The following is a 14,735-nucleotide window of genomic DNA, read 5'->3' on the forward strand; positions in this document are numbered from 1 at the left end:
ACTGAGGCACAGTAGCATCTATTCCTGGGTTTGTCACCACAGCTTCACTGATTGTTGCTGCCAGACACCTAGCCTCCAAGCCTGCTCGGCCAGTACAACACACTAGATGTACTTGCCAAAATTAATAGGGCAGAATGCAAACAGTGTTTTCCTGACCCAACAATCTCCAGCAGACGGAAGAAACACCATTACTTCAGGGGTACAGTCTCAAAGGGATCAGCCTGCTCCCACCCTCTTCATCATCCACATTGCTATGCAACAGGATCGTACTGCTTCCCTTTATGCAAGCATTGGTGTTACCCAGACTGACGCCTGAGGCCCAAGAATGAATTTAACAGAAAAATCTCAAAAAACTCCCAACTCCCCCAAAAAAACACTCCATCTCTCAGTTTTCTGTTGCAGCTCCCTTGCTCACCCCAGCACATCTATTTTGGCTGGATGGGTAGTGAGGAAGTACAACTGCCCATTTCAAGCTGCAGAATGACGTTAGATCAACGGTGCTGCATCTAGAAATCACATACTGATAATAAGGATCTTATTCCCCCCCGCCCAACACCAATACCCATGTGAAGAGGGTCTTGCTTGAGTAGTTATTTCCAAAGAGTTCAACTTTGCCTGTCACACAGAGTAAATCCTGTCCTCCTGCAACTGGACAATACAGGAACAACATTTAACAAACCACAAATGAAAGCAAAGTCTGTTACTGATCAGCTGTTAATGACTTTCACCTCTGAAAACTCTCTTCTGCAAAAGACAATTATAAGATGCACATAAATCCCTGGAGGAATTTAAAAGATGTGTAGATGCAGTACTCAGGGACATGGTTTAGTGGTGGACTTGGCAGTGCTAGGTTAATGGTTGGACTCGGTCTTAAAGGTCTTCTCCAATCTCAACAACTCTATGATAAACCTATAAGCGTAATACTAAAAATGCCACAGGTGTTGCTAATGCAATATAAAACATTGATTTTAATGAAGTTGGTTAATACCAGATGAAGTAAAAGTAGTCCCACTTCTTCTCCCAGAATAGACCTAAGATAAAAAATTATTACAAAAGATTTGAAGTGCAAACACTATTGTATTCAGAAAACCCAAAGAATTACCTTATCATGCAGTATGCTATATGGCAGTCAAGCGCATAGCTGTTCTCCCTCTGCAGCTCTCTCCATGCCAGCCCAAGACTCCAGAGGGTCGACATTCTTAAGCCTTGATTATTTTCTAACAGCATGCTTCAAAAGAGCATGAGTAATCAAGTGGTTTTATTATAAACCTAACACCGACTTCTACAAAAAAAAAGAATGCCAGTAACATAACAAATCACATTGAACTACACGTAAAGAGACTGAAGCAGAACGAAAGTCCACAGCTCCACAGGAACGTAGACATGGGAGAAAAGAAAGAGTTTTGTAAATCAGAAATAACAGCATTAACAGTAAGGAAGCAAAAAGTGCTGCTGCAAGATTTGCCTCAGGTCAGATTTCAGATACAGTGAAGACATTTAATATGTCTACATGTATTACTAATGACTCAAAAATCTGTAGGTGTACTTACTCAATAAAAGAAAAAAAAAGTGAAACATAGGAAACAAAACAGAAAACCACCAAAGAATCAAAACAAAATGCTTGTGCCTTTGTGTCTTTTAATAAAAGAAAGTGCAGGGGGTGGGATTTAAAAAAGGGCGGGGGGGCGGTTATGGATAAAATCACAACTTGGAGACCAGTTTCTAACCATTCTCTGCTTTCTGATGTTTCTGTAAAGGCTAAGATTTCGGGAGCAAACCACTGCCCAACAAACCTTCTCCCCCATGCTACAGCCATGGCTGTGAATGGCACACTACCTGAACACAGAGTAAAACCAAACAGTTTTCCAAATGCTTTTAATTATATTATCATTATCCAGGTTCATACCTGATACTTTGCTAGATGACAAGTTGCTTAAATGCAATCAGGATTGACTGATCAAGTAAATTTTTGGCCATGCAAAACAGAGTTTCAAAAATTACACATGCATGTTTTCTTTTTCCCCCAGAGAGGTAAGTTGCCTTTTTATTTTTTTAAACTATATTATTTCTGGAGCTTTTTCATATATAATTACATAAGATAGACTCTCTCATCATCAGAAATTTAAAGGCAGTTGAGTCTATAGCTTTTTTTTTTTTCTTATTTTTCATTCAGTTCAGCTGAACTGGTGTATAACATATCCTGAATACTCCATTAATACTTTTAATCACAGCTTATGTAACTTAAAGCCTCTGGTCAAGTTTTGAAGACAGTGTGCTTAATTCGCTCTCAACTGATTGTTGACATCTTCCACCCCTGATAATCAGATAAAGCCTATTGGGTCAGACTCTCACCAAGGGCAGCTCCATAGTTGCACAGATGAAGACCTTGGCTGTTATTCAGCCATTAGCTTATTTATCATCACCTCACCCTCTTAAAAACCCCATATGTTCCTAGGATTAAGTATGGGAATATAGGCAAAGTGCCACTGGTGACACCAAACAAGTCAACCAAGGACAGTATAGAATAAGACGGTAAGAATGTGACTAAAATTCACAGTATCATCATGTAAATTAATATATCCATTATTATAATGTTTTGTTTTGTTTTTTTTAAATAAAGTATGCTGACTTGTCTGGAGCTAACTAGACCATCAAAGTGTACAGTGTACACTGGAGGAAGTAACATGGTAAAGTCAGGCTCATACCACATTTTGGGCTGCTCTAAATGTATCATTGGTCCACAAGATGACTACTCTGTATTACTAACCTGAAGGAAGCATGTCAAACAGTAGCTTCTACATATGAGCCATTTGTTGAAGTGGGTGACTAGAAACAAGCTTTTGTCTCAGAGGAAATTCAAAACAGAAATACTTGAGAATAGGATACAAACACCACCAAATTCCTTATTAGAATTTTAGTTAGATAAATGCACTTCAGATTGTGCTCCTCCCCCTCTCAGTTTAAATGTTCTGTTTGGCATTTTGACACAGCTTCCACACAGGTACCTGCAAATCCTTGACACTGTATTTCTCTTTCACATAGATGTCATTCCCCCAAAATATTATGTGCATCAACTTCTAGCAAATGAAGTAGTAATTATCATCACACCATAAAATTGCAAACAGCCAGATATGAGAAAAGCTCACATATCTGAGGTTCTCTGCCACAGGAATGCAGAAGGTATAACATCAGAAGACATAATGTGAAGGTTCTCAATACAGAAAATAATTTTCTTAGTTTTAGGAACTTGTCATAATGAGACTGCAAAGGCAGACAATCAACTGAAATCAGTGCATATCAGTTTAATTTCTAATACCAAGATTAAAAACTACTCCCAACTTGTTGAACAGCTCATTTTCCGTCAACAGGAGCTCTACAAATGTTTCTATGCAAAGACAAATATCCTACGCCTGCCAAACAAATGGCTTTCAGCTTTGTTGTGGTCTGGTCCTTTGACTGTGAGCCATGTTTGATATGGGGAAAGAATTACATTTAATTAATGCTGCTAGTTGACAAACTGAGCAAAAAGAACCCTAACAAACCAGCAATGGAAGCACAGACACATACGGAGTAATAATCCTGAACCAATTTTTACTTGAATTTTATTATGCTGACACATCCAAAACAACAAAGGAGTGGGGGGAAGAAGGATCCACCTTTTAGGCCAACTCTTTTTGAACACATTGAAAAACAGATTAAAAGTGTTCCTTCAGCGACAAATTATTTCAAAAATATTGAAAAAGTTTGCTAAAAAGCAAGTCAGCATACAGATACAGAGCACCAAGAAATCCCGGCCTCCTTTCCGCCAAGGTGGGGGGCTTTTCATGAGATGTTATCCCAAGCCAGTGCAAGCTTCACATGTGTATTAGGCTTGTCTGGATAACTGCTCACTGAGATACGCCCTATATATAATCAGGAGCCTCAAGCAGGAAGCCTTTACACAATACAAGTTTGCCTCAAACAAACCACAACTTGAAAACAGAAAAAAATACTTGTTATAAACAGAAAAGCCTGGGCATTTTAAATTATCATAATTTTCTTGCAGTTTTAAAAATACTGATTGACCCATGATCAGAAAGGACATAGTCTTGTGTTAAAATTGATGTTTAAGGACTCCAAAAAGCTTTAACAAAAAAACGTCCCAAACAAGTGGCAAAACATCTGCACGTAATGAACAAAAATATTTGGCTGAGGAGCCAAGTTCTAAAAAAAGGAAAATGAGAAGTAATTTAATGCTATTACATGGGCTTGGTTAAAAAAAGCCTTGTATATAATGGCATTGCTAATTCAAAAGAAAAAAACAAACAAATTTTTTTTTGTCTAGAAGGAAGTGAACTACTGTAGCATCAGCACTTGTTTCCAGTGAGACCGATATTCACTGGAACTGGGTACACAAGGACATTTGTGGAGAATAGTGATTATGACTAACACCACCAGCATGGGAAAAAAGCTCTAAGAATCCCCTTTTCTTTCAAAGGAGGGACGTACCGCTTACAGTTTCCTCTTCACTAAGGGAGAGCAGCAGAGTAGTAATTAGGTCCTAAAACAGCAGTTAAGAGTAGCTGCATGTGGCTACCACAGACTTCCTCAGCAGCCAACAAGAAACCCGACTCTTCCGACGAGCTGCGCTGCTGAATATTGAGTTGTCAGGACTGCAGCCTCCTGAGCTTATGAGAGGGCATACGGAGAATTACTGCTCCAGAAAGCAAAGCAATTTCTTAACAAGGTTAACATCTTTCTGGCAGCTTAACTATTGGTGTGGAAGACAACACAAAGAAATCAGAACCGGCAGCCTTAATCACCATTTGTTTCCCCACCTAAGGATGACTGGGGTATGCAGCTACACCGCAGCTGAGACATTATATACCACACCCTCTTCTCGGCACAGCCCTTCCCTCCCTCCCATACCTCAAATACTTTATCACTCTCTCCAGAAGTGCACGCTCAGAAGCACTTCCATCTTAGCTTCCCCTGCATCTACAGGTCGCGTGCACCGTTGGCTTCAGGTGCACTGAGGCTAGGGCACTGCTGACAGGGCTGGCGCAAGAGGGGCGAGAGTTCGCAAAAAAAAGCCTTGAAAAAGCAAAATTGTTAAGTAATGCACTGCGCATTCACTCTGCTTACTATGACAAGCAGGCATTTAATTTTAAGAAAACTACTTTCAATTTTTGAATTGAGAACACTGACATATCTGCTACTTGCTACATTTTTTTCTGCTTAGAGAGGCGAGCACACTAGCAATCTCACTCGATCTGATTTTTACCCTGCTATTATGTACTGTTCTTCCAGACTCCCATTTAAGAACCCCAGTGGTAGACAAGACCAATTTAAAAATCACACTTTATAATCTAATTTTATAAATTGTAAATAAAAATGAAATTACAACGGAGATATGAGTGGACACTGAGCAGGCTGAAACCCAGAAACCAAAGGGCCAACAAGCACACTTCCAGCTTGTGCCCTTGCCAACCGAACACCTGCGACTTGTAAAAGATTTGCTTTGTACCTGAATATGAGCTCAAGCTAACATTACGGCCCAATCTCAAAATAACACCATTTGAAGGATTAAGATTTTACATGTTTGTCTGAAAACACAGCCTCTCTACTTTTCTCTGACCATTCTTCCCATGCCCTGACCCCTCCCCTTCGTATCACACAGCATCTGCTTCTCTTCCAAGTGCTTCAAGCATTTAACAGTTTTTTCAGGTATTCCAAGTTGCACGGATCTGCCACACTAATCAACTTTATCTAATCCATCATATTACCTAATTTGCATTTCATTTCCTCCCTGCTTACTCAGAAATTACCAATAACCTCAGGGATTAAGCTGAAAAAAAAAAATCTGAGAAAACTGGAACCACATTATCTACTTTTACCCAGCCTACAAAGTCAGTAGGAAGTTGCTACCTGCTCAGACGACAAAGCCTTTCTTCTATAGGTTGTTCTGTGCCTCTCAACCAGACCATACAATGTAAGAACTTGTGTGTTTTTCCAATTTAATTTTGCACCATTAATTTTGATAAAACCATCTTGTCACATCTTTTTAGTATTTGCATAACATCCAAATGTATATATTCCCCCATTTACTCTGGTTATGCTATTTCATTTTGTTTGCAGGTAAGTTCTGGCTATTTTCTCATTCAAGCAGAAATATTGCAAGAAGCTTTTTTATCAAAGTACTCAAAAGTAAACAAAAAGCCTTTGACTGCAGCACTTAAAAGGACAGAGTTAGAGAAGTCCTAGGTAAAAGTGACATTTAAATGTACTTCCTGCAGGCACTCCAAAGCAGACCGGCACTGGCTTGCTGAAAGAGTAGGATTTATCACTACTTACTAAAATAGATAAGGCGATACAACTGTAACAGCACATTAAACATTTGAGGCTAGAGGGGAAAAAACCATAATAGCCATGCTCCAATTTGTTCCATAAAACCACAGCACTTTTTCTGCTGCAAACTACGTGAAAGGCACAGATACTGCTTGGCCTTCAGTCCAGGGGCTGTATTTTCAAGAGGACAGAACATAAGCTTTGTATTTCTAAGTTTAACAAAGTGACCAGCATGAAGGAGGCATGGGGGCACGACACCAAACCACAAACGTCCTCTCTACAGAGTTAGCTATACTTGGGAGGCAAAGGAAGTGGCTAACACCAGTTTTCTCAGTTCACAGCTCTGCACGAGTTCATCTTGAACAACTGCAGGGTTATCAAAAATATCTGTTACAAAAGTCGTTATTAAATACAGTAGTCAGACATGTGGAACATATGCAATGCTTCAGATTCTCCAGCACAGGCATTCAGGGTTAATTGAAGGAGGTGGTGAAATGAAACAAGTTAAAATACAGTTGAAAGATAAGATGTAAGAACCTACCTTTTGTAGACTAGTTGGGTTCAGCTGTGTTTTGTCAATTATTTTTATGGCAACCTAAAGGAAGAGTTCATAATCAGTATTTTCCATATAAACAATGCTGTGTTATTACAAGACAGTCAAATCCAGTAACAGAAATGGAAACCGTGAAAGTTAGACAAAAACTAACACAAATTTCTTCAGCAAATTATGTACTTGTATTTAAACTAAAAACATTTGGAATTAACAGCTAAAGTGTAATTTACTTTAACCGCAACAAACTAAACATGATAGTGGAAAAAAACCCTAATATTTTAAGCATATTAAGATGAGCAGCTCACTTAGTCTGTTGCTTGACATTAAGACCATCACACTTATTACAGTGGAAGCTCCAATACCAGACAGTGCCCTGACAGAGAGCAGTATGGCTACAGATAATATTTACACAGTATAATTACACAACAGATTACACAGTACTGACTGGGCACTGGCAGTTTGTGAAAATGCTTCTAAAAGCAGAGATTTTAAATTAAACTGAAAGCAATTCCACACAGATTTTGCAAGAATTAAGTTCACCTTTGGAAATTCACTGAGTATTTTTATTAATGTGCTCCCTGATGGATATGAAAAGAAATACAACCTCTGCATGCACAAAAACCCACTGCCTGTAGTGTAACAATTTGGGCAAGTTCATTCCTGTACTGATTCTCATCTTTTCAATAAATACTGCACAGAAATATTAAAGAACAAAATAAAAACTTCACAAAATCAAAAGAGAAATTCAGTACCATGGTAACTAGTCAGAACCTGAAGCTTTGAGGCAATGAACAGGCAACACAGATGAGCTTCAGTGCAATGCAATTTGGATACAGGGTGAATTAGAACGGGAAATGGGAATCTTTCTAGAATTATGTGCCAATTGGTATTTTTCCTTGCTAAATTAGAGACTAAACATACCAGAAAAAACTCTGCAGAAGCCAAGGAGATGGTGCCTCTCAAAGAGCAAGATGCTGCAACTCAGCTGATTATAATACCTCACTGGTGCAAAGCAAGGGCTTTCGATTCCCCTTGAATTTTTGGCTCAAATAGTAGACACTGCTCCTTCCCATTTCCCTGCATCACTTAGTGCTGTCTCTGTCATTTCATTAACTTGGGGTTGGCAGCATACGGAATAAAGAATATCTTGTATCAAAGCAATTTTATTTCCCTAACATGGATGGATCATCATGACGGAGAGAGTAGGAGGCAAACATAGTGTTCAATGCTTGGGTGCATAACATAATTGTGACGGCTATGCTGTTTTCTGAAACAGAGATTTAAGATTTCTTTTGAGCCCTTCCAGATGCAAGATACGATGAGATGTCGCCAAGAAGCCATCTAAGAATACTTTTGCTTTTGGGGAGTATTTTCTTTTAAGGTATGCTTACTGAAAATAAAGATCACTATTTCCTGAGGCAAAATTCCATTGCAAAACCTTGAGAAATCACTTCAAAAATACAAACAAGAGATAAACACGTTAAGCAATAGGTATTTTTATATTAGCAGCTGTGTACGAAACCAAGAAAGATTTTTATCTCCACCTTTGAGATAGGTGAATAGTTGAACTATTGTCACGAAGGTAACAAAGTTATTCACTTCCTGCAATCTCTTATAAATCCATGCTGGATGTAGAGTGACCACTGCCTTTTTCAACAGCAGATAACGTTACCTGAAAGTCACCGAGTGTCCCAAGACTACCTCGGCCACAGATCACAGCTGTTTGCTTTGGAAGTGCATTCCCCTCAGAAAAAGTTGCATTTGTGTTCTGAGCTGTACCATTCTCGTCAATCTTTGAAAGATGTAAACTTCTTTGAACCCATTCAGTCTTAAGGTATTGGGTTGCTGCAAAACACAGCTCACCTCTCTCACTGTGCAGTGGTGCCAGATGATCAGAGGGGTCTCTGACGCTGGCAAACAAATTCAGCCCTGGAGACACAGGGAAGGTACACACCTCAATTTTCTGAAAGGCAGGCTCACAGGCCTGTTCAGTGCACTAATTATAGCCTCAAAGGCAGGATGAATTTAGAGAATTCCTATCCCCATGAACACAGAGTACAACGTGTTAACACTGACTTTGAGAGGTTGAACCCATCATCAGAACAGGGAGCAATTTCAGGTGCCTTGATAAGGTCTCCAAATCACAGGCAAAGGGAGCCTGCCCTCAAGAATAGTTCTGACAAGTCTGAGAAATAAAATCTTCCGTTTTACTAAGCATAGTTAACAAAGCATCAAATTGCCTTCCAAAGCAGAAACCTTGCTCTCTTTACACAAAGTGAATCTGGAATGGTTTCAAGCATTGTGTGCTATGGCCAATGTTGGAAGAATGCAAGTCCACCTACACCGTTAAACCGCTGTATCAGCCACGATATTGTGCGAGATCATTAGTAGAATTAAAATTAACTTTGCTTTCGCCATTCGCAGTAACATGACTTAAAACATTGCTCCTACACGGATTGAATGAGGGAGCTAAAGCAATCAAAGAAGTTGAGACACTGAGCAAACTCGCCAAACTGCTACCATTCAGAGTGTTTTCTCCCTCTTAAATTTCATTTTTTCCAAGAGAAGAACAGAAAGACAATAGACTCCTTGGAATCAGATTTGGATCCTGAAAGGATCCCATCTCACTAGGAAACTTCAACTTCCTGGCTATTAACTGAACACATGCCTTTAACAAACAGAAGGTTCCATCTGTTTTTGGCTGTGATTCCAACCACCTCAGTAACAGCAAAAGGTAGTTCTATCTTTTAGATTAATTGTGGCAAGTATGGAAAACTTGTCAGAGGAAATAACCTTTGATAAATTATAGCAGAAAATACATGGCTTAAATTCAAAGAATTAACAAAAGCAGATTTACAATTAAGAGTCTTGGTTTCGAAAGGGCAGACAGACTACAAATACTACTATCCTTGACAGACAATCTCAAATGAGTGTGTTTCCAAACTCAGCTGTAGTGCAGTGAAGCTAACCCTGCCTCCATACCTCTGCAGCGAGCAGAAGGCCACACACTCCTTGGCAGGACAATTCAATCCCCTCAAGTTAGACTGATGTTCTGATCATCTCCCAAAGGGCTAAACCTTTCTCTCTTTCTGTAATTTGAGGTTGGGTTCTCATCAACATCCTGCAGACACACTAAAGAAGGAAATGAAAGAGAGTCCTGCAACTTATTTCCAGTTGGAAACATGAAAGCTGTATGTCAAGCAACAGGAAAATTCATAGGGAAGGACTCCAGATGTAAGGAGATGAGCAACTACCCTAGAAGAATGCTTGAACAAACATACCCTCCTCCCAAGAAGTGACAGAAAAATGCTGACCTGCTGCATGATTAAGAAGTTAATCAGCGTAGAGATATAAAGAAGAAATTGGCATAAAGTGAAACTGAACTGGACACTTAAAAGGACATTAAGAATAGCCACATAAATAACAAGGAGAAGGTAAGTAAACTTCAAATACAGCAAGGATACAGTAGAGATGAAAACACATTTAAGTATGACTCCCAAAACTAAAGTATTTTATTTTAGTTTTTCGTACACAAAATGGAAAAAAGAACAGGAACAAAGACAGGAGAGCCTGTAGGAATGAGTGTGTAAAGCAGGAAATAATGAATTCAGGAAGATGAGTGCCGTCTGGCTGAGGCAAGACTGAGAACATTATCCCAAAATTCTTAAGAATAGCAGGTTTAAAGGAAAAAAAAAAAACATTCTTGTAGCACATATTTCTACCACCTATCAAGAACAAAATGGCAGCACAGATTTAGAAACAGAGTTAACCTGTTTTCTAGTAGATCCATTTACCACAAAACCCTTGAGCTCAAAACTTGCAAGGCAAAAAATAGGGAAACAGACAGAAAGGTTAAATGCAACATATTTTCCTACAGTTAATTGTGCCCTATGGAAACACACAAGATATAACTATCTGGACTATTATACAGCCTCATCTAGGAAGATGCATGGAAATTACTGAACTAGATAAGCTGAAACATGCACAGAGCTTCTTTAATTAAGAAAAAAATGGCTAAAGACATATCATGTTGGAAATAAATGAGTAAGAGTTTTTCAAGGACAAGACTTGGGAACAATCTTGTTTAATATCTCTATCAGTGGTGCTGGCACGGGAAGTCAAACCGTAATGATTAAGTCTGTTGAAGGAGTTAAGAGGCACCATCAAATACAATGGAAAACTGATATAAACAACCTTGGAAATGAGTTAGCAAAGAAAGTGAGATTCACCAAAGTACAAGACACTATTGCTGAACACGCCCAAAAAACACCAACACGACAGCCATGAAAAAGGTTAGCACATTCTAAAGATTGATCAGATGAATACTTCTGTAAGGGCAAGGGTAAATTAATGACACGGGAAATAGTTACCCAGAATATTGTGAACAATCTGGTCATACACATCTAAAATATGTAATTATTATCAATGCTGTACAGGTCACCTAGCAAGAAGAGAAACTTTTCTTCATCTCACACAGGAAAAAAAAAGTTTAAAATACCTTCAAGGTACTCCTATAAAACTAGCTTAATAGTTCCCTTCAAAGGAATGGCACTCATTCTAGGTAACCAGGACCAGTGGTCACATCCTGGAAAGTATTTACGCTCTGAATGATTCAATGACATCCATTCCACGAGAGGTAAAGGAACTTAGCACTTAAATCTTTCCAAGTTTGGCCAAAGATTTTACACTGTCACTTTACTGGTTGAAATTTCAAGCAAAAATAATGAACCGGAGGTCAACACACAGTCAGGTGCAAGTAAAAAAAAAAAAACCACTTCAATTTTTGCACAGCAATGTGTGACACATGATACCTACCTCCAACTCCTACACCTATAATAATAGCAAAGAAGTACTAACCAAGTACTTGCATTTCCTGTGTTACGTATCAGTAAAAAGCAGAGAGAACTTAAGTGGAAAGCAGTTAACCAAAAACTTTGTCCACAAACAAGCACTAACTTTAACACCAAAAGACAACAGGTGATCACCGGAACTGTCAGCTTAAAAAAAAAAACAAAACACAAACAACACTTTCCAACAACTCTTGCAAAATGATGTCCCCTCTGCTCCTCCTGGTGCTACTGAACTCTGTATTAGCTCAGAAAAAAGAAACTCCTTTAAAGCATTGCACTCACAACACATAGCTTTCTTTAAAAGTCCTTGCCAGTATCAGCAAACATTTACTTCATTAGACAGGTTTGGCAAGAAAAGGTCAACAGGGTGTTTCTCCCTCTTTCAGTATGCAGAGTTGCTATTAACAAAACAGGACCAAGAAACACCTTCTTGTAACAAGCAAACAGGGCTACAGCTCAACAAATCAGAACCATCATTAAGTGCAAGTTATTAATTATGTTGCAATGGCATGCAGCAACTAATTATGGAGCCGAGTTAGACACTATGAAGAGATACAAGAGAAAGCTCGTCTACGCCACACACACACAAACCCGGTATGAACAAACTGGAGTGTCTTCCCAAGGCTGCCCAGCACTGCAGACACTAGCAGAAGTCCTGGAAGATACATTTCTTTGGCAAGAAAATGCCGTGTTTGGCCTACTCAGACCATAATCAAGAAGATTTATTAGTTCTCATTGCTGATTTCCCCTCCAATACAGTCCTGCACTGTGCACTATAGAGACACCAAGAGGCAGTCTTTCCAGCAAGCTTATTTAATTGCTATATATTGAGCCCTTTTTGGGAATGAAGGATTTAAGCAGAGAACTCTAGCAGCAAACCTGAACACAATTCAGTTGGACAAGGACTTGTCAAAAATACAAATTTAAGAGACCATTTTCAAGATAAATTGTTTTGTAATCTTTACTAAAAAAAGTTTTCCATTTTTATTTTTTCTACATCAATGGCAGTACCTCTAGTAAAATGTGCTAAATGTTCACAGACTTCGATGCTGCTATTCTAAGAGAACCTTCACATCTACTGCAATTCGCTACTGTTTACATCCACACCACTTTACCTCTCTGCCAGTTAGGATGTGCCTTGCCAGTTTTACTTTTGCAAAATTCCCCTTTCCAATCGTTTTAAGTAGTCTGTAATTTCCAATATGTGGCTGCTCATCTGCGCAGGAAGCTATAGAGTTCCTGCAGCGAGCTCCAGAGCGCCCAGTTCGAGAGGAAACTTCCTGCCGTCCGTCTCCATGGGACGTGTGCTGCAATAAAAACATACACAGATAAGGCTGAGAAATAAAGACAAAACACATCAGTGATGAGAAGCATACAACATTCAGAAACATTAGCAACTCCTTTGAAGAAACCTTCAAAGGATCCAACTCAAACTTCAGATTCATGCTGAACTTTGCTCTGATGGGGACAAATAAAGAGGTTCCCAATTCATAACACAATACCCATTTCAGCCCCTGGTAAAGACCAAGGGGAACGTCACGTGAACTGCAGCAATAGCTGAGCATTTTTAAGTCACTTACATGGACTGATGAATCAGTTATGGAACATGGAGGTGCTTGATAATATTTCCCGTTTGCATTACTGTGCCTAACTAGAGCAGGAAAGCCTTTGGAAAGGAGACACAAACAAAGCTTTTCCAAAAACACACTCAGTAAAACGTTCACCCTTAATGGACAGTTTAATACTACTGATAAAACATGAAAAGGGTTTTTTTCCTCTGTACTAGACTCCTGTTCCTACAAAACCTCATGACTGAAAATACCCAGGACAGCCTGGAGAAAGAGGAAAGAAATCTTACCTAACATACAGAAGCCCTGGATATTAATAGGCTGAGCACCAGTTACAGAGATGCGAGATACTGTCTGCAATTGTTAAGTTCCCTTCACTCAGTTTCCCCGAACAGCTATTAATTGTAAAAATGAATGGGTACATATCATACCTGTAATAGTTTTTATTCATTTCATCACGTGGTTAAGATAACAGTATTTTTCATTTTCTGATAGTCTGTTTATGAAAGAACAAGTCCCCTCATGTCCCTTAGACCTCAACCATGAGTTGAGAACAATATGCCAAGTTCACTAATTAAAGTATTAGAAATGCTCAGTAGTGTGCAAATGTGGAGTAAACATCTGGCTACACAGAAGATGACAGGCTAAATTCACAGCCATCTCAGAAATCCAGATCTTGCTCTTCTACTACTACTACCACCCTTGCTGAAACCCAGCAGGGGCAACAAAAAATCTGGCATACAGCAACACTTGGTCTGAAAACCACTGTAGCATAAGGATGCGAGATTATAACTCAAGAGCTAACAACCATGGTACAGGCACAAATGAACAAATCCATGCTTGCACGACACTTGGCAAGTTTCACACTCTATTTAATAACCTGATATAACCTTGTGATCATATACTCTGGCATCTTAAGTTCCTTGGTTTGTTAATTTGAGTGCAACAGCTGTGATCAAATTATTTTTAAAAACACATTCATTTCATTTAAGAAATACTACTGATAGAAGCCTATGGCTGTTTCAATAGTTACTATTTTTAAAAAAACACCACACACGCTGTGGTGCATACAATGTTTTAGTATCAATCTGGCTTTAGCTTCTCCTTACTGCCTGGCTACTGCACTGTCACTAGATTTGTACTTCCCATATAGGTACTTAATTACTATGATCATGTTACCCCTTCACTTTAATAAATTTTATATATATATATATATATAAAATTTATATAGAACTCCCTAAACAGGCTACTGTAAGAATGATTAAAGACAAGAAAACATGTCTTGTAGTTCTTTTCAGAACTCTCTCCTATTTTTCCAACATCTTTTTGTGAGGCTCATGCTAGAACCGGACACACTATACCAACAGTAGCTGCAATAGAACCAAACACAGAGATTGCACCTTCTGTTCAACACTCCACTGATTTGACATGGATGGA

General features: G+C 38.9%; 1 protein-coding gene across 4 annotated transcripts in view; it reads right to left on the minus strand.

Moving 5' to 3' along the window:
* MARK3 (MAP/microtubule affinity-regulating kinase 3) overlaps positions 1 to 13,031 on the minus strand; it is a 49,437-nt gene extending 36,406 nt beyond the window's left edge. For all 4 annotated transcript variants that reach the window (XM_010288830.1, XM_010288832.1, XM_010288831.1 and 1 more), the window contains exons 1-2: positions 12,846 to 13,031; positions 6,869 to 6,922 (exon numbers count right to left, since the gene is read on the minus strand). The gene's annotated coding sequence lies outside the window, so the exon portion shown is untranslated. The remainder of the gene's footprint in view (positions 1 to 6,868; positions 6,923 to 12,845) is intronic.
* Positions 13,032 to 14,735: the final 1,704 nt, after the last annotated feature.

This window comes from Phaethon lepturus, unplaced genomic scaffold (genome assembly GCF_000687285.1).
Source record: "Phaethon lepturus isolate BGI_N335 unplaced genomic scaffold, ASM68728v1 scaffold47816, whole genome shotgun sequence".
In the NCBI taxonomy this organism is placed as follows: domain Eukaryota; kingdom Metazoa; phylum Chordata; class Aves; order Phaethontiformes; family Phaethontidae; genus Phaethon; species Phaethon lepturus.